This window comes from Polyodon spathula, chromosome 26, assembly GCF_017654505.1.
Source record: "Polyodon spathula isolate WHYD16114869_AA chromosome 26, ASM1765450v1, whole genome shotgun sequence".
In the NCBI taxonomy this organism is placed as follows: Eukaryota; Metazoa; Chordata; class Actinopteri; order Acipenseriformes; family Polyodontidae; genus Polyodon; species Polyodon spathula.
In genome coordinates, this window is record NC_054559.1 from 7,152,943 (window position 1) to 7,177,838 (window position 24,896).

At 42.4% G+C, this 24,896-nt stretch overlaps 1 protein-coding gene across 1 annotated transcript in view; it reads left to right on the top strand.

Annotated features, from left to right (window-relative positions):
* The first annotated feature begins 3,723 nt into the window (after window positions 1-3,723).
* LOC121300999 (ankyrin repeat and fibronectin type-III domain-containing protein 1-like) overlaps window positions 3,724-24,896 on the top strand; it is a 271,767-nt gene continuing 250,594 nt past the window's right edge. The window contains exons 1-2 of the mRNA XM_041230055.1: window positions 3,724-3,858; window positions 4,855-4,930. The gene's annotated coding sequence lies outside the window, so the exon portion shown is untranslated. The remainder of the gene's footprint in view (window positions 3,859-4,854; window positions 4,931-24,896) is intronic.

Below are 24,896 nucleotides of genomic sequence, written 5' to 3' on the forward strand. Positions count from 1 at the left end.
TGCTGCACGGAAAGAAGTTCACATTTAGGCTTGTGAATGCTGGTAAGCAAAAAGGAGTATGAAATGTTTATTTTAACAAAGGTTTTGCTTTTTTTCAGGACAAGCCTGTTGCCAGAAATATTTATTAGGGTCTTCATTCCAAAAATGGGGACCCTTATGCACTGATCATGTCTGTCTGTCTGTCTGTAACACTCTATAAGATGAACATGATAACTGCATTGATTTTGCACCAATCTTCTTTATCACATTTTAATGAACAGTGAAAGTAAGACTCCACAGACCGTAATGCAGTTCACAAATTATTGGTTTATTATAGCAAATTACAATAGCAACAGATAGCTCTCACTTTTCAAACCCTGCATTCCCACAGACACATATATTTATACTCAAATAAAAGAACATAAAAATACAAGTAAAACAGTAAAACCAATCATAAAACACTGACCTTTACTCTAAATACAAAGTATTAGAAAGTAAGTTTGCCACATCGCTGATATGGTGCGTTGAAGTAATAAACTTACTTTCTAACCACCCTGTACTACATTAAACATATCCCACCCAATTACAACCAGTTCCCAGTATTGTCAGGTACGCTCTGTTCCTAAAAATGAAGTGCACACTGCATGTGAACTAAGGAAGCCTAGTGTATGACTTTAGCACCAACAGTGCAGCCATACTCCTTGCCACAAATAATAATGCTGCCCACACTCACTGTTACACAATGCCCCCCCGTACCACCCTGCACCCCCTTAGTCTCCGAGGGGGCAAACAAAGTCCCAAAAAAAGCATGGTAGGTAACTGCGGCGCTGTGGCCAAGGAATGGTAATCGTAGGTGGGTTCCGCTCTCTATGGCTGAGGATCGTCCAGGCTATCGGCAGGGGTAACTCCGGTGGGCTGCGGGCTGCAAGGTCCTGCTGATGTTACGATCCAGGCGATTGCTGTTCCATCCCTGATAGCGATCGAGCTGGTAAACAACCTGTCCCACACATTCCAAAACTTGCCAAGGTCCCAGCTATGCACTGTCCAGCTTGGGGCAGCGTCCACGTTTACAACTGGGGCTGTAAACCTAGACCATCTCCCCGGCAAGAAAGTGTCTACCACTTACCCAAGTGTCATACTGCCTTTTTTGGTGGCAGCTTGCAGCCTGTAGCTGGCTGAAAGCAAAACTGTGTGCATGATCCAGCCAGTTCTGTAATTGCCTGGCATACTCTGGACCAGACAAATCAGCCTCAGCACCCAATGGACGGCCAAACACTAGCCCAGCCAGAGTGCGAACCTCCCGGCCAAGCATGAGAAGTACCAGCATGCATCCAGATGACACATGCACAGTTGTGCAGCAGAATAGAAGAACTGGAGGCAGCTGATCATCCCAGTCCATTTGCAGGTAGAGTGGTGTGGTTGGGGTCTTATGGACCCCCAGCCAGTGGCACATCTTTGCAAACAGCTTGAAATTCAAAATTGAGCCCCTGGTCGGAGCTCTTGAGGAACTCTGAAGTGGCAAAAGAACTCCATGAGTGTGTCGGCTTCTGGCCACTTCGTGAACTAGTCCAGAGAAAGCAAAGAAAGGGGGCCAGAATATTGACCACCACCACCACTCTCTCCATGGCTTCGCTGATTGGGAACTGTTGGAGGGAGCATGTGACTGGTCGGTGGGTCCCTTACGAGTCACTCACTCATCGCAGCGCCAGCAGGAGTCCACCACATCTCGTCGACAGCGCCCCCAGTAGAATGCCTATTGGAGCCGCTACAATGTCTTGGTGGCTCCAAAGAGCCCTGTTCCTGGTGCTCCGTGATGAGTCTGCAACATAGTATTTTGTAAGGTGCTATCTTTCGTTTCACTTCATCCACAGACATTTTTAATATCACCAAGCAGACATGATAAAAGGATCTTGCGACGAATCAAACAAATGGCAAAACAAACTGAGAACACTGCTTTGTTAGCTGACTCCTCCTTAATCGCCTCTTGCTTTGGTGCAGGAAATATCAGTTCATTTACATTCTAATATGTTATTTGTGATAGGGTATTAGCCGAGGACACTGAAAGGACAGAAAATGTTTTGGTGATTCAAAATCAAACCTGAGCCTGACCCAAAAATGACATTTTCTGACCCCCACCTGAACCACAAACCATGAAAAAGTTGACATTCCGATCCAAACCCAACCCACTTTGGGCTTCCAGGCACTGTGAGACTTGCTGTAGAGAGTCCAGAGCCTTGCTGAAGGTGAAGCGGTCCTGGGGCAGGCTGCTGGGGTGAGTGCTACTTTCCAGTAACCGCTCTTAAGATCCAAGGAGGAGAACCAAGACGAAGCAGATACTAAATCCAATGACTGCGATGCAGGGCAGGAGGAGGAGTCCTTGCTGGTCACCTCATTTAGCCTCTGGTAATCCACATAAAATAGCCACTGTCCATCTTTCTTTGGAACCATGACATCTGATGATGTCCAGGTGCTGTCAGGTGGCTCAATAAGGTCCGCCTTGCGCATCTCGTCCAATACCTTCTCCGTCGCATCTTGCAGGGCCAGGGGAAGGTGGTGGTGGTGCAGCTTGACTGGGGTTGCAGTCCCAATATTAATGTCATGCTGGGCAAGTGTGGTCTCCCTGCCTCCTCGGGTTTGGTGGCAAACCTGCAGTGGTACCTTAACAGCAGCTCCCAAAGCGGCGTCTTCACAGGCAGGCAGCGGTGACGTGGCAGGGCTGGTTCGCTGGCATTTAATTGGTCCGGGCTGGGCTGATTGCACGTACCAGGTGTCTTGGCGTGCCTCAGCCTCTGCCTCTTGCTGTCTTTCTACAGGCATCCCCCAAGCCTCAGTCCTGGTGACTCCTCCTGTTTTCTCTCTACACCTGCTCCCTGGTTCCCCTCATCTCCTCTCATGGTTTCTCATATCATTTCTATGCTGATGATGTACCGATCTTCCTTTCCTTTCCCCCCTCTGACTGACATTTCCTCCCGTATCTCTACCTGCCATCTCCTCCTGGATGCACTTGCACCATCTTAAATTTAACCTCTCCAAATCAGGCTTAATCCCCCCCCCCACCGTTGATCTCTAGCTCTATACCTCTTGAATCCACCACCATCTCTTCAACCTTTCTGCTCCCTCCTATCTCCACACTACTATTTCACCCTACACCCCCTCTCACCCTCTCTGCTCCTCTGCCACCAGCAGATTAGCTGTGCCCCCCCCCCCCCCCCCTTTCCAGATCACGCTCCTTCCCCACTCCTTCTCCAAGACCTACCCCCTCCCACCCCCTCAGTGGTGGAACAACCTACCCATGGATATGAGGACTGCTCAGTCCCTAACTGCCTTCCTGCACCCAAATACCTTTACTATAACTTTAAATGCTCATAGTTGAATTCACTCTTAAACTTAATTATTTACTGTACTCTTTATTATGCTTTGAATTTGTTATTATTTTCTATATATTTTATTGTATTTTATAACTGCTATTTTAGGTCATGTGATATTTTGTAATGTGATACTTTGTATTGTGATATTTTGTAACAACTGTAAGTTGCCCCGGATAAGGACTTCTGCTAATAAATAAATAAATAAATAAATAATGCACACTGGCCGCTTCGCTCTTCTTTCCCTCGACCCAAGTGAAGAATACCAAGGCGTGGTTTGCAGTAACTAGGCGGAGTTGCGTGACTTATCAAAAAACTATATACACGCGCATGCTATGATAATGAATGGGATAGGCTTTGTGAAATATCGCATTGTAATTTTACTCAGCATTGCACACCGAGAAGCGCTGGTTAGTTACTGCACCACCACTCACTGTATCGATACCGAAGGTGTTTTGCTTCCCACTCATGGGACTCTAGTACCTTAGCAGCTCTATGGGAGTTCTTTGTGGAGGTAAGAATCAGAGTTAAAATAAACATTTTGCTTTGATTGTGGATTTCCTTAAAGTAATCAGTTGGAGCGACGCTGCTGGGGCTGTGCTGACAGATATAGTCGCGTTTAAGTAGTTTTAAACACATAGCGCCTGCTAACTTTTCAATGCATTTTGAGACAACGTTTTGCATAAAATAATTGAACATGTACTTAATACCAGCTCAGTTGATCTATATAAATATACATAAACGTATACATTTCCTTTTGTTGTTATTTCTTAATCTCCTTCGATAGCCTACTGTATGTCTGTTATCAACACACCCGACACGAAGAAGGGTCACTTGCAAAGTTGCGGAGTTAAGAATGGGTATTGCTTTTAATTGCTCAAAGACGGTATGTACGTGCGTTAAGTTGGAACTGTAGAAAACGCATTTCCGTTTATGATGGGCAGATGGCTTTCCAGCATAACAAAGGTATGGAAATTTCAGTTTTTGGGTGAGTGTACCGGTGCATTATACGTCTTTTTTTTTTTTTTTTTAAGAGCAGCGGTGTAACGCTTAACACGCTGTTGCTGTCTGAAGATATAACGTCACGACAAATAATTTTTTCCATTGCTGTCTTGCTATCGCCCATAAACACAATAATAACTAGTAAAATTATTAATAACATTATATCAACAGTGTGCATGCTTGGAGTTTTCCAATTCTTTTCATAAAGTTCATACATTGTCACCTGTGTATTACTGTCCTATTCATTAACGTATTTGCAAATATTTCTTCAGGTAACATTATTTTTTTTCAAATATTATGTTACAGAAATATTTTGAAATTTCTCAAATCATATGCATGCAGTTGTTGAAAAAACTATTTGTGGGTTAGGTGTATTGGTCTAAAGGTATTTAGGTATTTAAATATTCCATATTTTAACTGCTAATATTGGATACCAAATGCTGCCATTTGTCTTTATAATGACATTTGGCACACAAGCAGCTTGTTTTAAAATCTGTTATATTTCTAGAGGGAGGACTGTCTGCTGTTTTCCTGGCTTGCTGCAGGTTCAACAGAGAGAAAGAAAAATCCACTTAGAGGAGCAGGTCAGTGTAATAGAGTGGGGTATGCCAAAGTGAGGATGTTCTACTTCCTCTCTTTCACTGTGCCTGAATTAGTTTTTGTTTTGGGAGAATGCAGATTTTGTTAACCTTTGTAGCTGCATGTATTGAAGTGCAATTATACATTGAATAAGGCTGCACCTGGCCTGCCCGTCTTTTTAGCCTTAAAAATAAGAAGAGATTAAGGGTTAGGATTGTGGGCATATTTATTAGAACACTTCAAGATTTGTCCTTTATATCCTTTATATACCTAAATGCATGAATTGTGAAATGTTAGACCACTTTGTGCTTAAATTAGGCATCTTAAACAACTTTTCTAAAGTCTTGTATATATTACTGTTTGTGTCTATGTGATTCTTTTCTCTTACATGTGAGACATCAATTAAATTAGACAATCACTCCTGTTTTCACAATTTTCCAAGATTCAGTTACAGTGGTTCGATTTCATATGCAGAACAAATCAAAACAACAGATGTATAATTGGGTGTTGTAATAAATGTGCACACTACTGTAGCTTCAGATTACATTGTAATTGCCTTTTTATATTTGCCTTACTAGGGTCTGTGCAATCATTCCGAGTGGTGCTGTGTTTTTTTTGCCCATATGTTGTGTTATCATTCGAAATCTGCCGTTGCCTGGTTTTGAGCTTGTCTGGTGAATCCTAAGTGTCAGGCTGAACTGCATTCGTGACGGTGACCTTTTCAATTGGTCCAGCCCCGCTGTCTCGTGCTGCCTGTAGTGGAGGCTCATCGGAGATGACGTGATCTGACAGAAATTTAAAACCCTCCCGCCCCCTTGCTTAAGCACTGCTAGTGAGTGTGCTTGATTTTGCTGGAGTTGTTGAACAGTGGAAATTGCATCATTTGGTTTTGCATTCAGTTTTCTGAATGAGATTTTAAAACGTGATCAGAAAAAAAAGAAATCCATCACAACGATAGGAACATTTTAACATCTTGACAAAGTTGTTGACATGCATGGATAACGTTAGGTTATTACCATAACCCTGGTTCCCTGAAAAGAATGACAACCATTACCAAATGGGAAGAGCTTATGACCCGTCAATCACTGAGCACATATAAAAAAGCTGCCCTGTCAGGGCCTTGCTGTGAGGGGGAAGTCCCTTCCACCTGCTGCTGAAGAGGGACGTCCTCACAGTAGTATATCGCCATTTTCGAAATCGAGGGTCAAATGGGGACATGACCTCAAAGGGTAATGGTTGTCATTCTTTTCAGGGAACCAGGGTTATGGTAATAACCTAACGTTCCCTTTCAAGTGGAATGACAACCATACCGAATGGGAAGCTGTACCAAAGGTGTCGTGGCTCCAGATTGCTGATAGTACAGCCCCACGGCGATAGCCTCCCAGAGCCCTCCTAATGCCTAAGGGCATGCTGCCTGCAGCACCCTAGAGCTCAGGGAGGGCCTTACTCGGTTTGCAACATCAAGGCGGTAAAAACACGCAAATGTCTGAGTACCTGTCCATGTAGCAGCATTGCAAAGCTCATCCAAGGAGGCGCCGTGAAAGAGAGCCCACGAAGTCGCTTGGCCCCTGGTGGAATGGGCCATAAGCATATGGCATTCGACACCCACCCTAGACGTTGCTTCGAAAGGGCTTGACCTCTAGAGCGGGACCCATATCAGACAAACAGCTGGTTGGAATGTCTCCAGGACGCTGTCCTATCCAGGTAACAGCGCAGAGCCCGGACCGAAGCGTATGCTGTCTGCGATCCTCCTCTGACTCATGCTGGGGAGGTCTGAAAGCTTCCAAAACCACTGGTTGGTTAATATGGAATGAAGAAACCACCTTTGGCAAAAAGGCCAGGTTAGTTCTTAATGTTACCCGTGAGTCATTACCAGTGAAAGCCCTACAGGTGTCATCGCTGGACAGCGCATGAAGCTCACTTACTCGTCTGGCGGACGTAATGGCTAACAAAAATGCCACTTTGAGGGAAACAGGGTGCAGCTCTGCTGAGGCCATGGGCTCAAATTGGGGACTGGAACTGAATGGAATGGAATGGAGCTGGGCCTGGTTCATGTGCCATAATACCTCCCCACCCCCCCCACCCCCGGTTGGCTCAGGAGGTCCTTGTGGAGCGGGAGCTGCCATGGTTGGCCCCACAACATGTTGGAGAGGAAAGCAAACCAGGGGCGCCTCGGCTATCTGGGTGTGACAAGCAAAACCTGGGCTTTCTCCACTTTGATCCTCTCTAGTGTCAGGGGCAGTAGCGGTAATGGAGGGAAATCATACAAAAGCTCCTGTGGCCAGGGGTGAGCTAGCGCGTCTACACCCAGGAGACCCCCTTCCCTCTCCATAGAGAACCATAGGAGGTCAACTTGTACTGTACAAAACCTCTCCCAGATTTGTTTCACTATCTGAGGTGCAGTCTCCACTCTGAGCAGTCTGGAGCTCCTCTGGACAGGAAGTCTGCTGCTCTGTTGGCCACAATGGGGAGGTGTACTGCCCTGATGGAACGCTAGGGTTACTGCTTGCAGTTCTTGGGCATTTATATGCACTTTCTGCCAAGGACCCTTCCACTGACCTCGTATTCCCCTCCCATTCCAGACCGCTCCCCAGCCCAGGCTGGAGGCATCCATAGTAACAACTTGCCTTCTGTGGGGGGAGCCGCGGGGAGATCCGAGGCGCAGATTGGTGGAGCCACCACTGCCAGTCTTCCGGCATTGTCTGGAAACTTGCTCCAGCTGGTGTCGATCACAGACCGGGTGCACCTTGAGCCCATTCACCCAATTTTGAAGTGGGTTTATTCTCAGAAGCCCTAGGGGAAGGTTTCTCGAGGCGGCTGCCATCAGCTCCAACACCACCTTTGAAAGGTTCTGAACTGTAGAAGGGCATCCTCCCTGAATTGGGAGAGTGTGACTTCCAACAAGAATCCTGTTTTCCAACAGTGAGGCAAGCATGCTCACAGAGTTCAGTGTGATCTCCAGGAACACTGTTGACTGAGACAGTATGAAGTTGCTCTTCTGTTGATGTATGGAGAGCCCTAACTTCGTCACATAATCTATGACCCATCTGGTGTGCGCCTCGGCGCGTGTTTTGGAACGTGTGCAAACTAGCCAATCGTCCAGGTAATTCAAGATCCAAATACCCTGCAGCCTGAGTGGATCCAGTGCTGTGTCCCTGCACTTGGAAAATGTGTGGGATGCCAGCGAGAGGTCAAAGGGCAGAACACAGAATTCGTATGCGCTGACCTTGAAAGGTGAAGCTTAGATATTTTCTGTGCGCGGGATGGATCGGGACATAGAAGTAGGCATCTTGCAGGTTGATTGATGTGAACCTGGACAGACTGGAGGATACTCTGTGCGGTCAACATGTTGAATTTCCTTTGTTTGAGGAACACGTTGAGGACCCTGAGGTCCAGAATAGGTCAGAAACCGCCGTCCCTCATGGGTACCAGGAAGTACCTGGAGTAGAACCCGGTTAGGGCATTGCTTGGTTCTGCCAAACACATGGCTTGCTTTTGTTGAAGAGTGGAGATCTCCTGTTGGAGGAGAATCACACACACTGGTCCAACGGTGTTAGGGCGCACACCCTTGAAGGGGCGGAGGGCCCAAGTGAAATTGCCGAACGTAACCGTGTCTTATAATCGTGAGCACCCAGGAGTCCTGGGTGCAGCCTTGCCATGGGTTGTGTCCAGTGGTCAGTCCGGTTGTGAGGGTGGAAGGTGGCAGCCGGGGCCCCTCAGGGGCGGTCTCCCTTGGGCTTGGGAAGGGCGTTTACGCCTCCGTACTGGTGGTGGGGTAGGAGAGGGGGAACCAGGGGTACGGGAGCGCTCCCTTGCCACTGTAGTAGACAGGGTTCCAGAGGCCCCTTGAGAGCCCTGGGCTGTTACATTAGACAGTACCCTTCCACGCGCCGAGGAATGGGAGTCCAATGAGGAGAGGGCTGCCCTCCTGCGCCTGGTTCTGTTGGTGAACCTTTGACAAGGAGAGCAGTCCGTCTCTCCTGTCAGTACCTTTCCTGCATGAGCCTGTCCCAAGCACCGGACACAGTGAATGTACCCATCCTCCTTTGGGAGCTTCGCTGCACATTGGTTATACTGGTGAAACCCAGCGGAGGACCCTGCAGAGCGCACTGACATGGCAGCGCGGGCGTCAGTGAAAATAGATTTTTGTCTTCCTTTATTCTACCATAACAACTTTGTTTGGAAAGTAGTTTATGCAAAGTACATCAGTGATGTAGTCTTCAAATCTAAATGTTGTATTCATGTTGTACATTTCATTGCAGTGGAGAAAATGCGTTCAGCAGCCGAATTGGGGTAAAACCTGTTTAGACTGCACTTGTAGATCTCTTGATCTACCCCACGTACTATGCACTGGACTTCCCTGACTTAAGCACCATGTTACTGGATCCTCAGCTGATGCACTGTCCTTGCATCATTGCACTATTATTAGGTCATTGTAGATATAACTTGTCGTAATCCTAACTTGTTGCATCCTATTTCATATTGTATTTTAATAGTATTATTTGCATTTACTGTAAACTATACTGTATTCAACTTTTTGTGTGACCATTTTGATTTATAAAACATCACCATTTTGACATATTTATATTCTGTTGTCAACGGGATGATGTCTAAGAAGTTGGTCAAACTGTTTTCAGATAATAGCAGTACTGACACAGGCATGATAATTTTCAAGTAAACTGTTTTTAAATTGAACCAGTTTTAAATGTAAAAACAAAGTGTAGGTTTAGGTTATTTTTTAATTTCTGTTGGCACCGGGACAGTTCTTACCAAGTTTGGAGTCTGTTGTTTAAACAGTTTACTGTCAAGGGCGCGTTTCAGTAAAATTTCTGCCAGCCATTTTGACATTCAACTTTATCGCAGCAACTTCTGCTTTGCAAACTTGAAGCATGTTTAGTTGCTACTGATATATTCCAAGTTTTACTTCAGTTGCTGCAACAGTTCCCAAGAAGAAGATTTCAAAAGGTTTCTAAAAAAAAATGTATCAAACAGCCATTTTGGTTTCAGATCAACACCATTTTTTTAAAAAGTCAATTGTATTGATACAATGTCAGGGAAGATACTTGTGAAGTCTGGAGTTAGTCAGGTAAACTGCCAATTGATGCAGTTTTAAATGTAAGAAGAAAATGTAGATGTGGAGGCCATCTTGTTTTACGAAACATCACCCTTTTGACATTTGTATTCCGCTGTCACCAGAACAATGCCTACCAAGTTTGGACACTGGCATCATAAAGAACATTATATTTTTTCGACTTTAATAATTAAATTCTCAGTGATGTCGATTTTTATTTCTGTGGTCATTTTTGTGTGGGCGAGACACTCACAGTCTAACAGCCACTACCTTTAACCTTATTTCTGATTGGTCCATTGCGATGCGAACAGCGTGTAGCAAAATACAAATAAAACAAATGTATTTCTATATTTCTGCTCAATTCATTCGCACCGCTCGTTTCGCTTGCGTTGTGCATTACTCAATTTAAATCAATAGTTTTAATTCTTTTTCATTCGCAAGCTCGCGTCTGTGCATTGCTCTTACATGCAAACCCATGCTCATTGACTTGTTCGATTTGGCATTGTATGTTGCAGAGCTGAGCTTACACACCAGCTATTAAGAATGTGGTTGTTAACATTTAGGTATTTAGCTAAATCTGAAATTTTTTTTGTTAAATCTAGGAAAAAATATGTGATTTACATTAAATCCGGGAAAATATGCCTCTTTTTTTTTTACACTTGTTGCCACTGTTCACTGCAGTTTCACTGACACACTCGCCACTTAAAACATAATTTCTCTGGTTCTAAAGTACTAAAGTCATCGTCAGCGGCTCATTTGAAAGGTAAGAACTTGGCTTAATTAGCTACCTTTTATTTAAAATGTTCTATCCTTTTTTTTATACAGAACTGCCCTTTTAGTCATAGTCGCGCCCCCCTTAGTGACTCTCCACGCCCCCCAGGGGGACGCACCCCCCAGTTTGCGCACCACTGTGCTAGGCAAATGTTATTATTACTAATGTGATTACATATAATCATATGTTTTGGCCATAACTGTTTAATTTATTTAAGAATTGTTGTTTTATATAGATTTAAAAAAATGGCATCCAATAGTCAGTGCTGTAAGAGCTAAAAAAAAAAGTAAACTCTCTTTACTTTATTGTGTGTGTTTTTTTTCTTCTTTTGAATATGGTTTGTTTCTGGGTTTTTACTTAGAGTTTAGTAAGGTGATTTAATAATAAAAAAAATAATTTAACTAACTGTGACTTACTTTTTCTTATTTATTTATACTCAACACTGTAAGAGGGACTAGGAGCTCTTAAAATAAACAAATCCCCTGGGCCGGATGATATCCTCCCAGTAGTACTCAAAGAAATGAAAGAAGTTATTTACAAACCACTAACCAAGGCCATGCAACAGTCTCTTGACACAGGGGTTGTACCGACAGACTGGAGAATTGCAAATGTAATACTGATCCACAAAAATGGGAAACAATAAGCCTGACTTCTATTATATGGAAACTATAATAAAATCCAAAATGGAAAATTACCTATATGGTAACAGTATCCTGGGAGACAGTCAGCATGGTTTTAGGAAAGGGAGATCATGTCTAACTAACCTGCTTGATTTTTTTGAGGATGCAACATCAACAGTGGATAATTGCAAAGCATATGACATGGTTTATTTTGATTTCCAGAAAGCTTTTGACAAAGTCCAGCATAAAAGATTAATTCTCAAACTGAACGCAGTAGGGATTCAAGGAAATGCATGTACATGGATTAGGGAGTGGTTAACATGTACAAAACAGAAAGTACTGATTAGAGGAGAAACCTCAAAATGGAGCGAGGTAACCAGTGGAGTACCACAGGGATCAGTATTAGGTCCTCTGCTATTCCTAATCTACATTAATGACTTAGATTCTGGTTTAGTAAGCAAACTTGTTAAATTTGCAGATGACACAAAAATAAGAGGAGTGGCAAACACTATTGCAGCAGCAAAGGTCATTCAAAATGATCTAGACAAGATTCAGAACTGGGCAGACACATGGCAAATGAAATGCCATTCACTGCCTTTACAGGACTCGTTTGTATCAGCAGTAAGAATATTGTGTTCAGTTCTGGTCATCTCGCTGCAAAAAGGATATTACTGCTCAAGAAAGAGTGCAAAGAAGAGCGACCAGAATTATTCCGGGATTAAAAGGCATGTCATATGCAGACAGGCTAAAAGAATTGAATCTATTCAGTCTTGAACAAAGACGACTACGCGGCGACCTAATTCAAGCATTCAAAATTCTAAGGTATTTCAAAGGTATTGACAATGTTGACCCAAGGGTCAAAAGAAACAAGGACTAGGGGTTATAATGGAGATTAGACAAAGGGGCATTCAGAACAGAAAATAGGAAGCACTTTTTTACACAGACAATTTTAAGGGTCTGGAACCAACTCCTCAGTAATGTTGTCTACTTGATGAGATTCTGGGATCAATAAGCTACTAACAATCAAACGAGCAAGATGGGCTGAATGGCCTCCTCTCGTTTGTAAACTTTCTTATGTTCTTATGTTTTTTCATTAAAATGTCATTGCCGCAGAATTTTGCAGAAAACACTCTTTTCTTGTTGCAGATTTTAGGAAATTTTACTACTGCTTTCCATGGGGACTAACCATATATAATTTCTGAGGCTTGCTGTAAAATGGTAGATCATTGATCATTGAAGGCACATTGATATCTGGAGTGATGAAATTGGTCAAGGAGAACTTCAGAGTTCAAAATAAATGCACACATTATGATAAACACACACATTATGATAAAGTGTACCTTGTGTTTTTAAGAAACAATGCCATACGTTCATGCTAAGAAGCTCTGTGTCTTCAGTGGGCACGGCTCCATATTTGCTGGGTTGTAAACAATGTCATGTTAAGTTCCACAGTCCATTGCGCTGCTAGGAACTGCAACCGGACTGTTAATGACTTTTTATAGTGTTTGTATGCATTAAGCCCGACTAAACATGAAACAGTGTTTTAGTGTTGACACTTTGAGCTGGATTCATGAAAACGTTTTTGAGTACGGTTCTTGAGATCGGTTGTAGTGTGGACAGGGCCTTAAAATCTGTTTTTTACAGTAGCATCTTGGAAATGGTGTCTTTTTTTTTCAGAACACTGGGAAACCATTATAAAGTATTTCAGAAACCATAACAAGTTTTAGCATTTTTTTCAACACTAATATATTTATAATATATATGTGTGTTTGTTTTTCGATAGACAGTGTTCGAGTTGTCATAGTGATCATGCGTCAATGCCATTTCCATGAAGCAGCGTGTTATCCTTACAGACAAAAGTAGAGGTGTTGAAAGAGGTGGATAATGCATCACCGTACCCAAAAAAGAAAGCCGGTGTTGCAGATTTCATACAGGCCTATAAACAGCAAAAATGTGTATGCAAATAGTCTGCGTACTATTACTATACTAATGAAAGTTGACTGTTTTCTTTATAATAGGTAGTTATATAAGAATAATTAAACAGTATAGCTATTTTTTATGTGACATCATTTCCACCTGATACGATTGCTGTATCATACCAATGTCAGGGACTGCTGTGTATTTGTAACATACATGGATTAGCTGTCCTTTTTTTACGCTAAATGAATATCTAGTCTGTGATATACTGTACACCTAACAGCCCCTTCACACCTGACGTGATGCAACAAGTGAATGTGTCGTAGAACATAAAATAAATAAAACATGTATTTTTGATACGAGCTGTTCATACTGCCTGCGATGCGATGGGAGGATCGATGTGAAAAAAATAAGATGGTTGTCTATTTTTGCAATTTTGTCAAGCGGCAACTAGGGAACTGACCAATGAGGAACAGCTTCCCTTGCCTGCCATCAGTAAACAATGGCAATGCTGTATCAAAATACCCAGCTCTGTATATTAAAGGACACACAAATTATAAAGACACGCCAATGAGGGAGAACATCTGGCAGACCATTTCCAGGGAACTGAATACAGCTGGTGTGTATGATTCTTTTACCGTTACTGAAATAAGTATTCTGAAAACCTACATTTTTATTAGCTGCATAACAGGACCTTCATACATGTGATTTTTCCAGCTGATGATGCAATCAGCGGAGAGCTGCCTATCACATCGTGTGCACCTGTCGCCTCTGTCTCAGCAAAAGTACAATTTTACCACAGGGCGGTTTTCAATGCGAGGATTAAAATGAAATTGCATTAACATTAAAACCAGAAATCAGTGCTTAAAAACACTGCAGGGCTGTAACCCTTTGTGCAGGTTAGTAATTTCCTGCTGAAGGGACCAGCTTCCTCAGGAAAGAGTCACTACATATTGGAGCAAGTTTCATAGCTGGCTCAATGACAGCTCTTCAGTGGAAGCAGGAAAAGGCTGAGAAACCAGCAGGAACATCTTAGGAAGGGGGAGGGAAATAGGTGTCACTTTACTTCCTTTTTTAGCAATATAAGTCAAGAGAAAACTGGATTCAGTACAGTTTGCTTTGTTTACTTGCCTTACTTGGCAAGAGCAAGGGGGGGGGGTCTGGTTAAGTAGAATGGTTGGTTATCCTTTAATCTCTATTGATAGTAAGGAAGAAAAAAATATTTGTGCTCCCAAATATATGGCGTTTGTACTTTATTGGATATACCAACATTTTCACTGGGACCCCCAGAATTTCCTCTGGGGCCTTCAGTTCTTTTTTTTAGCTGACCCTCAATATGAAAAAGTTTTGGACAGCCCTGCCTTAAGTACTGTATTGACTTCTCAATTCATTGCAGAAGATATTCACTGAGAAAAATGCAGTATTTTCTCTTTGATATACTGTTGTAACATTGGGGTGGAAAAATCTGTGTTTTTGGTACATATCTCCAGTTCTGAATCCAATTGAGCATTGCTGGATAGAGATGAAGAGGTTGCAGCTGAAAAGAGGACAGTCTACAAGTTTTGAACAGTTGAAACATACCTGTTAAGAAGAGTGTACAAAAATATCCCCCAGTTGAAAGCTTGTGCAAGCTGCGGCAAGCCTTCTAGAAGTCTTCTTCTCAATCCAAAGGAGATCATATCAAACATTAATAACACTGATGACTAACACATTTGTATCTGTGTTGATACAAATTGTACTGTATTTCAATAAAAGCCATTTTGCAGCGGAGAAAAAACAACATGTCTAAAAATTCCCTTGGTCTCTGTCTCAGTCTTCTGTCACACATAGTACTGTTATATACTATATATACTATATAAAGTTATATACAGTACAACCGTAAACATGCGGTTTGAAGCTTTTATCATTCTGAAATTGGACTGCAATTTGGAAAAAAAATAATATGATTGTATTAAATATACATATTTATACCTTTTCCTGCATCTCCCTCCTCTTGCTCTTCAGCAATATTGGTTTTGTCTGCCATCACGAGCTTGTGTTGGTACTGTGCTATTGCACAGAAGCGGAATGAACATGAAGATGGATTATTCCTGTTTTCCCAAGTCAGACAAGGACATTCTTGGTATCAAAATAAGGGTAAGAGATTAAAGTTTAACCATGTAAGGATATACCTCAGTCTTCAAAGATTCCAGAGATATGTTCATTTTAAACTTGCTGCAGTGCATAATTAAGAGTTAAATGTGACTCTTTAGAAACAGTAAAGATTGCTAAACGATTGCTGGAGTATAAAAATTCAATTTTGGGGATCTTGATAAAGCAGGGCATGGAGTTATGTTACATTTAGTGCAGGAAAACACATGCTTGAATGAAAAAACTCTTGGTAGAGGTCAAGAAGACAGGACATTTTGAACCAGTTACTGTATTAGGGACAGCATAACTGTTTTTTCAGTAGTTTGAAACTAATTCAGTGCCTTTAACAAGAGGGCTTGACATTTTACTGACTTCTAATGTTCCGATGACAAGAGGCCATCAAGGTTGTAACAACTACTCTATTAGAAAATACCTAAAGCGGAAAGCATTAATTTCTAAAGTGCTTAAAAAAAAAAAAAAAATATATATATATATATATATATATATATATATATATATATATATATATATATATATATATATATATAAACAATGCAAAAGTGTAATTTTTACCATGGCATGAACTCAAACATATCATGTGCTACACGTGTAATAGATTCAAACTGTGTTTGGTCCACTATGGCTACCCTAGACTAAGGTTTATTGTTCAAATTATTTTGGTGGTTCACCAAAGATCTGTATCAGTACTCCTGCTGTGTGTGCAACAGTGATTTTAATCAAAACAACAACAGTCTTGGTTTGATTTCTTTAAAACATTCTTCTGAGCTGTGAAGGAAACGTGACTGACCATGTGAACTAACAGCTGATGTTTGAGGAGATGATTTATAACGCTGTAAATACTGTACACACACTGGAGAACTACCATTTGAATATACAAACTACGACGAGCCCTTTGATTTTCCAAGGTCGAAAAATCATCCTTTGTGTACCTGAGCATTGCTGCTGATCAGGACCACTGCACAGTGAGTGTCCACACTGATCCCAATCTAATTGCACATCTGAACCTGAATGTCACATTCGTTGTGGCACCCTCTCCCTACCTTATGCATCCTTCCAAGTTGCACTCCTGGAGATAGGGACCGCAATCCACCAAGACAGCATCAGGAGTCTTTGCCATACCAACTCCAGGCTGATATTGTAGGCAACTTGGTCTTGGTTTATCATAGTTAATTAACTCATGTATTCTTCATCTTGTATGTATTGCCTGGGCATATAATTGTTTCCCTCATCACATGCTGACTTTATAAAGTCTAAAGCACTTCTGTGTCCTCTATAGAGCTCTCAAACATGTTTTCACTCAAAGTACAGCTGCAACACCCTGTAATAAATATTACTTAGGAACAATGGTGGCATGCAGGGAGGGGTTACTGGTTGCACTTTGATGTGCCAGCTGTACTTGGAAAGGAGACGAGTTTGAGTGCTGTATAGAGGCTATTGACTTATGAGTTTTAAATGGTCACCAGCACAGGGTGATTGAAACAGAAAATAATGTACCATACAAAGTTATTCTAAACAAAGAAGAGTACAGTAGTTACAAAAAAACTGAAATTCCGGACTGGTCCAGCACCACTTCAGGTCAAGGCTGTGTAAATGGTTATCCAACCCGAGTTTGGATACAGGTCAAAATAAATTAGCTTGTATGTTCTGTTTCAAAAGTGGACCATTGGAGCTAATCTTGCCTTGTATAAATGGGGACTGTGCTTGACTTACCCAATATGCATTTCTATACATATCTTCAAATGCACCATTAAAAGCATTTACTTTTTAAGAGTCGCCAATTATGTTTTGTATTTTTGCCCATCCCCAATTGGGTTATACCCAAACATTATGTTTTACTGATCTGTAGAATCTCAGGACAGATCATACCAATTTTAATGTTATATTATGGTTTATTGCGAAGACTGGTATTGCTTTGAGGTGAATACCCTGGAAATGGTATATCAGTTCTAACACAACACTGACATGGTCAGTTCGCACAGGAGTAAAAAGACACAGATGCCATTACATTTTATAGAATGTCCCAATGTCCTGTAAAATAATCAAATGACTTCTGAGAAAATAATTATTTGAGATAAAAAGAAACGGAAAGTTCACACAGGACTAAATTTCACTGATGTCAATCAAAATTCCAAAGCTACCTGTTTATGTGGTGATTTAGATTGCACAGTTACTGGTGGTCCCTGCTGGAAACACTGGTACTTGAGATGAAAAGGTTGAAAACCACTGGTTTCCTTTTCCTGTATTGCTAGTATTAGCTAAGGCCATAAGATTTATAAATCTTGATGTGCTGTATTGATCGATATCTTGGTTCTTTATGGAACCGGCGTAAAATTCCCAGAGCAATGTTCAACTAGTCTTTAGAAAGGAAATGTAGGACACCATGTTATCTGTTTTATTATTTTGAATTTTTGGATTTATTTTTTTCCTGATTTTGGATTTTTCGGTTTTAAAAATCTGTAATTTGTTAGTTTTGTGGTTTTTATAACCGCAAGTGTTTGATACATTGACAGCAATGATGAAGCTAGAAATGCTTGACAATTGACAAAAAAAACCTTTCAAAACGGTTTTAATCAAAGTGCTATAACATTTCAAAATAGATTTAATGTTTTCATTAATAATTTAGTGACAGTGTAAATAAAAGCCTAAATATCTGTTATTAGCTGCTATGTTGCTGCTACTATTTCATGTATTATGCAGTGTCTTTTTTTAAATTGTATGTTATGTATTATTTCTCTGTATTTAAAGTATTATGGATTTTCTTGTCACTGCATCTTGTAAAGCTCTTTGTGATGGTGGTCCACTATAAAATGCGCTATATGAATGCGCACTATGAAATGCGCTACATTCTGCAGTAGTCATTACAGTACTATCTGCTCAGAATAATTTGTAGTTATTTGTTTTCCCCCAAGGGATAACGGTAGCTAGCAAGTGAAGAGGCACGAGAGCCAGCACTTTTTTACAGTTAAAACCACAGTCGTGTATGGTGGCTGAGAGGTGCAAAAATATTTTTTTCATGCATTCCATGACATGTTTCTTGAAGCCTGTAGTCATACAAACACTGTGCTATTTCAATGTAATTGTTAAAATTATACAGTACTGTAGCAGGGAGAGATCTGTGCTGACTCTGCTGGCGTGTTCACAGTACTGCAGGAAGAGGGTGGCAGCCTTCCAACAACCGCCTGTGAGTCATGGCAGTGACACGAGGAGGTGGGGAGGTAGGTGTGTGGACTTTCCCCCTCTCTGAGTGGCTGAGAGGCGAGTCTTGGCAGATTGCTAGCCCTACATAAAAAAAATGCTCTGCTGTTTCCTCAGGTCTGCCTTTGTAGACGCGCTGTGTGTGTGCGGAAGCGCTGGTCGAGGACGGAGAGACCAGCTGAGAACAGCGAACAAGTGATAGCGGGGAACCCTTGGGCAGACCCCGAACTATTGTGTAGAGCAGGCAGGGAGCCGACAGAATAGGACGGTGATCCGGGTCTTGCGGGTAGCGGCAACCGGGATAACGCTGCCGAGTGCAGCACCTTTTATTTGTAGTTTTATTACTGTTTTATTTTCCCTTGTTCTTTTCGCCTTCTGTTTTCATTATTATTTCTTTGAGCACCTGCGAGTGCACTTGCTGTTCGCTTACCAGCTGTGGTATTTCCGTGGTGCTGTCTATCATCGTTGATAGGCAGCCCACGGCCAACAGTGCCCTCTGCCGGAAAAAAATAAGAACTGGCCTAAAAATAAAACTGGGCACCTGTGTGGTGTTTTCAGTTACACCTGTCTGTCTCCTAGTCAGTGAATTACCCACACCCCTTCCACAAGCACATATCTATTTTGTTTGTTTAAACTGATTTTGTGGCAATGTCCTTGGGTGCCTAATTCAGTTTTTTTCTCTGAATTCCGCGATTCTGTCTGTGCTCTCTGCAACGCGGATTTCATAGGTCCCTGTAAATGAAAGGTAACTTTTCTTGGTTTTGTTAGCCAAGTTCAAGTTGATTCAGTTCTGGTTCTGTTATTTCACTGTGACATTTTTCTTTTAAAGAAAGTTGAATTACTGATACTTTGTCCTGTTAAGGAGATTAATCTTCATACCAGTTTTCAACAGTTTTTCCATTTATTAAATAACAAAAATAATTAAAATATTTAAACAAATGAAACACTGCTCACCGAGCACAGAAATAAAACAGCTAAACAAAAACAAATCACGAACACAAATAACTGTTAAGGTCCGGCTGGGCAGTAGCCTTCACGGATCCTTTAAGCGTTTTTAGTTTCATTTTCTCATCTCTCTCCGCTCTCGTTCCGCCTCTCGAACACCCGGAACTGAGAGTGCTGCCAGTATTTATGCAGGTGACCATCTCCCGATTAGCTGTAAATTAATCACTTAATCTAGGAGATGGCCATCTTCTGCACAGGTTTTTTAATGTGGATGGGGCTTCCCATCCACGCTGCAAAACATAGGCAGGGCAGCAGCGGACCCTCGGGAGGTGACGGTGGGAGGAGAGCCAGGCCTAGCTGTGGTGCGGGGTTTGGCCATCTTCGCAGCCACTGTGGCCGGACATTATTCCCCCGTGCTCCCCTCAGCAACCTATGCCGGGGCTGCGGAGGTTTGGCAGCATCCTGCCCTGGTCCCTCCAATGCTGAAGGGAGAAGCAGCTTCTGCTTCTCTCCCTCTAGCGGGGTTGGAGACAGAGGCAGCTCCTGCTGCTCTGCTCCTGGTGGTGGTGGAGATAGAGGCAGCTCCTGCTGCTCTTCTTCTGGTGGTGGTGGAAACAGAGGCAGCTCCTGCTGCTCTGCTCCTGGCAAAGGCAGCAGGGGCTCCTCTCCTTCTGGCAGCGAAGGCGGCAGGGGCTCCTCCCCTTCTGGCAGCGAAGGCGGCAGGGGCTCCTCCCCTTCTGGCAGCGAAGGCGGCAGGGGCTCCTCCCCTTCTGGCTGTAGTGGGGAAACCAGCAGGTATTCTCCCTCTGCTGGTGGAGGTGGGAGTGACAAGCAGTCCTCCCATTGAGGTGGAGGTGGAACCAGCAGGTTATCTCCCTCTGTTGGTGGAGGTGGGAGTTGCACACAGTCCTCCCACAGAGGTGGAACCAGCAGGCATTCTGCCTCTGCTGGTGGAGGTGGGAGTGACAAGCAGTCCCCCCACGTCGGTGGAGGCGGAACCAGCAAGTATGCTCCCTCTGCTGGTGGGTACCTGGGCTGTGGATGTACCGTCTGCCCCCTCTTGGTCTGTGGATGCACCGTCTCCCCCCTCTTGGGCTGTGGACGTTCGGGCTCCTCCCACTCGGGCGCAAGACGTTTGGGCTCCACCCACTCCAGGTCCATGTCCTGGAAGACCTCCAGGCAGTGGTGCTCCTCATGCCCATAGCGCATGCAGTTTGTGCACCACTCTTGCTCCTGTGCCTTCCTTCCTCTCTGCCTCCTCCTCACCTCTACTTCAGTTTGAGGGTGTTGGCTCTTCTGGGTTCTCCAGGGTGCCTGGTCCAGGCTCACCTGGGCAGCCAACACCTCTCCCAGATATTGGGAGGGGCAGATGGCCACCATGTGCCAAACTCCCCACAACCAGTGCACCACTCATCTATGACATAGACCCCACCGACGTCCCTCTGCAGCTGCTAATGCTGCTTCCTCCAGCTCTTTCCTCTTCTTCCTCCCATCTTCCCTCCAAAAAAAAAAAAAATTATAATAAAAAAAAAAATTAAACTGCAGTACCCTTGTGAAAGTCCAGGAGGCTCTGATGATCCCACCGCTGGCACCACGTATGGCAGGAAATGGCTTTGCCATGACTCAGACCAGAAGAAGGAAGCACAACAAAGGTATCTGCAGTTTCAACAAAACGCGACATGCACCATTTATTAAATAACAAAAATAAATAAAATATTTAAACAAAAGAAACACTGCTCACCGAGCACAGAAATAAAAGAGCTAAACAAAAACAAATCACAAACACAAATAATAACTGTTAAGGTCCGGCTGGGCAGTAGCCTTCACGGATCCTTTAAGCGTTTTTAGTTTCGTTTCCTCTTCTCTCTCCGCTCTCGTTCCGCCTCTCGAACACCCGGAACTGAGAGAGCTGCCGGTATTTATGCAGGTGACCATCTCCCGATTAGCTGTAAATTAATCACTTAATTAATTCGGGAGATGGCCACCTTCTGCACAAGTTTTTTAATGTGGATGGGGCTTCCCGTCCACGCTGCAAAACAATAACAAAACGCATGGCGCTTCGCCGTCATACAATAAATATATACACAAATACAATAAATAAATCATAATACATAAATAACGCAGGGGCGGAGGGGGAGACCCCGTTCTAAAAATAAATAAACAAAATACATTTAAGCAGGGCTTTCCTACCACCCTGCTACAGGCTGATAGAAGTCAGCTAACCAATCAGTGAGCAGGAGTTTTCCAAGCAGATTTATAATTGTAAATAAATCCTGGGTGCCTGGGCGACATTGCAGAGTCCTTGGTCTCTCTGTCAATGGATAGTCCCCCCTCCCTCTTTCACAGGTAGTATGAGGACATAGCTGGAAATCAGAAGGTATATTGGGAATTTAAGTGGCGACAGACTTAGAGGATAGAGGGCAATAGACCGGTTTTTACACAGAGTGGTGAGTGGATAGAATGGGTTAGGATCCTTTAAGACATGACCTGACAAAGTTCTGGGATCAATCAGCTACAAGGAAATGAATGAGCACCGATATGCTGAATGGCCTCCTCTCATTCGTAATTTTTTTCTTATCTTGTGTTTTAAATTGATATAATTTAAGTTTACACAGGATTATCTAACCTGACTTAAGGAACTTGACTGAAATGAACACCGGTAGTAAGGGTTGATTGAAACCGGCAGTAGTCAAGTGGTACCCATGAGGCCCGGTCCAGTTCTGTTTGGTCTAGTCTTAGGCCACATATCCAGGGACTGAGTTGAAAGTGAATTTCAGTTGTTCCCTTTTATTTCCATAAGCAGCGAGCAGGATCACACAGGTTTGAATTGGGACTCCATCAGCCCTAGTTAGAATTAGGGTTCGATTCAATACATCGGTAGAAACTTCCTTGGAGAATGGAGGGATCTCAAATATTTTTACCAAAATATTGTTGATGAAGAAGGTTCGTGAAGGAATTCATAAATGGTAATTGGACAACATAGTTAAATCCGAAACTAATTTCTTACTTGTTTATCACATACACATTTATTGACAGTAATCGATGCATCAACATTTTTTTTTTTCAAAATCAAGAATAAACATTAGCATTTGTACCAGAAGATCCAATAAGTAAAAACACTGCTGTGCATTATAGTTAAACAGCAAGGCACAACTTATATTCAAATGTGAACACTGTTTTAAGACTATAATAATAATAAATCACTACTGATTTTTTTAATAGAAGTAATTCCCAACTAAAATGTGCTTGTTAATTAAAATTACTGTTAACATTTTATGTCCGTAGCATTTACCATCTACACGAAAACCAATACATTGCCAATCCTTGGTTTTCCATCCTCTCTTTCCTAGTTTGTCTCTCTCTGGCAAGGTAAAAGCCTTGTTGTGTAAATAGTGTGTGTGGGAATGTAAGGTTGGCAGGGATGGGGTTAATTCTGTCCCTGCTAGCAATCACAGATGTGGTCATTCCTCAATTTGGTAATTGAGTGCTAATTGGGGAGTGGACACATGTGTAAAGGGGAGCAAAATCCTTTGTTTGAGAGGAAGGGAGTTTAGGGGCGTTGATAACTGTGCTTGCCTGCGTGCGTGGAGTGAAGGCAAATGCAAATGCCCAGCTTACAGGCATTGATTGTATTGTTTTGTGTATTCTTTTTATTTTGGCTCCTGTGCCCAGTTTGTTTGTTCCTCTGTGTTTGTGAATTAAACATGCACATACATGCTTAAACTGCAGCTTCTTGCCCTCTGAGTCTCTCTTTCCTGCCAATAACAGCTGGTGCCACAGCACTATCCTGTTACATAATCCTGTTACCTAATTTAGGGTGGCAGTTTCTTCATGCTGCCAATTTAACAGAAGGAGAACGGCCAGGTAATAAACGAACAATAAACAGATAAAATATAATTGAAGCATAAAGATTTGGCTGGGCTAGTTTGATGTCCATTTTTCTAGTTGTTATACAGTAGTGTGCATATTTATCCAAACATTTTGATTTGATGTGCATATGAAATCAAACCACTGTAACTGGAAATTGTCAAAATAGGCAAAATAGTGATTGTATGATTTAACTGATGATTTGAATATGCCACACACGCAATCAATTTTAAATAGTATGAGAACAGGAACATAGCCACAGATAGTAAAATGCTCTTTTAATCCTAATTAAGGCACAAAGTGGTCCAATATGTGTTGATCAGTTTCTTAAAGGGAGATTGGGGAATGTATGGAAATGGTTGCCAAGCTGTGTTGTTGATGCAGGATCTTTGTTCTGAGGTCAATCAGCTAAGTACTAGGAACCAGATGAGCATTTCTGGCCTGATCAGACTCCTCTGCTTCCAGAATGTTCTACAATATAAGTGATCTGAGAAAATAATCTAGAACAGGACAGCATTCATTCATTCAAACCAAGCCCATTCAGGGTTGGGCCTCTGACAAGCAGAGATTGACAGTGCTGTATTGTGTGGGGCTCTCCTCTACTGGCGGCTAGATTGAAACCTTCCAATTCTTTTCATGTGTGACTAGCTGCATTTCAAATTTGGCCTCCAGAGGAGAATGGCTTTAAAGACATGGGCAATAGCTAACTGTTATCCACCCAACACCATCAACCCCCTGGCTTGAACATTTTAACGCCAGCATGCAAGCGGACACTTTCAAGTCACCATTGGCAACTGGCAGGAAGCCCTTGGAACAGGCTGCCAGCTGTAAATTTAACTGGCAAATGAGCTTCCCCTGGTTGTGTGACCTTAGCGCATTGACATGCTTACTTAATAGTGTGTGAGCTGTGATTTCCCCAGCCCAACACAAATAGCTAGTGTGGCTTTGTGAGGAGATATGGTGGAATTTATGTAGGAATGAGTGTGTCGGACTGCAGCTCGGATATAGTGGTGAGTTTTGCCTACAGTAATTTGGGGAGGATACTGTCTGTGCGTGTAGAAGTGTATAAATAAAGTACCTTCCCAAATTTACTTCTCATCTGTGTTTCTGTTCCTTGCCTGGGAAATGCTCAATAATCTCATTCTTTTCTGATTTAATCAGTCTAAATTGTTTTCCCTAATACCACTACTTGAAAAAACAGGAGAAGCAAAGGAGGCATCATTCATAAAGGCGCATGTTGCTAGGATACAAACGTTTTGGTGTCTGGATTCGTGTTGGACAAGTCACATCAGTTAAATATTTACATTTTCCTGTTTTAAAAATTAAAGCTACACTTTTTTTTATTTATTCTCTTGTTTTTTAAGAATCTAATATTTGGTATTCTTTTGGGGTAAGGCAAGGGAGAACGAAAAAGCAACGTTTAGCATTTTATT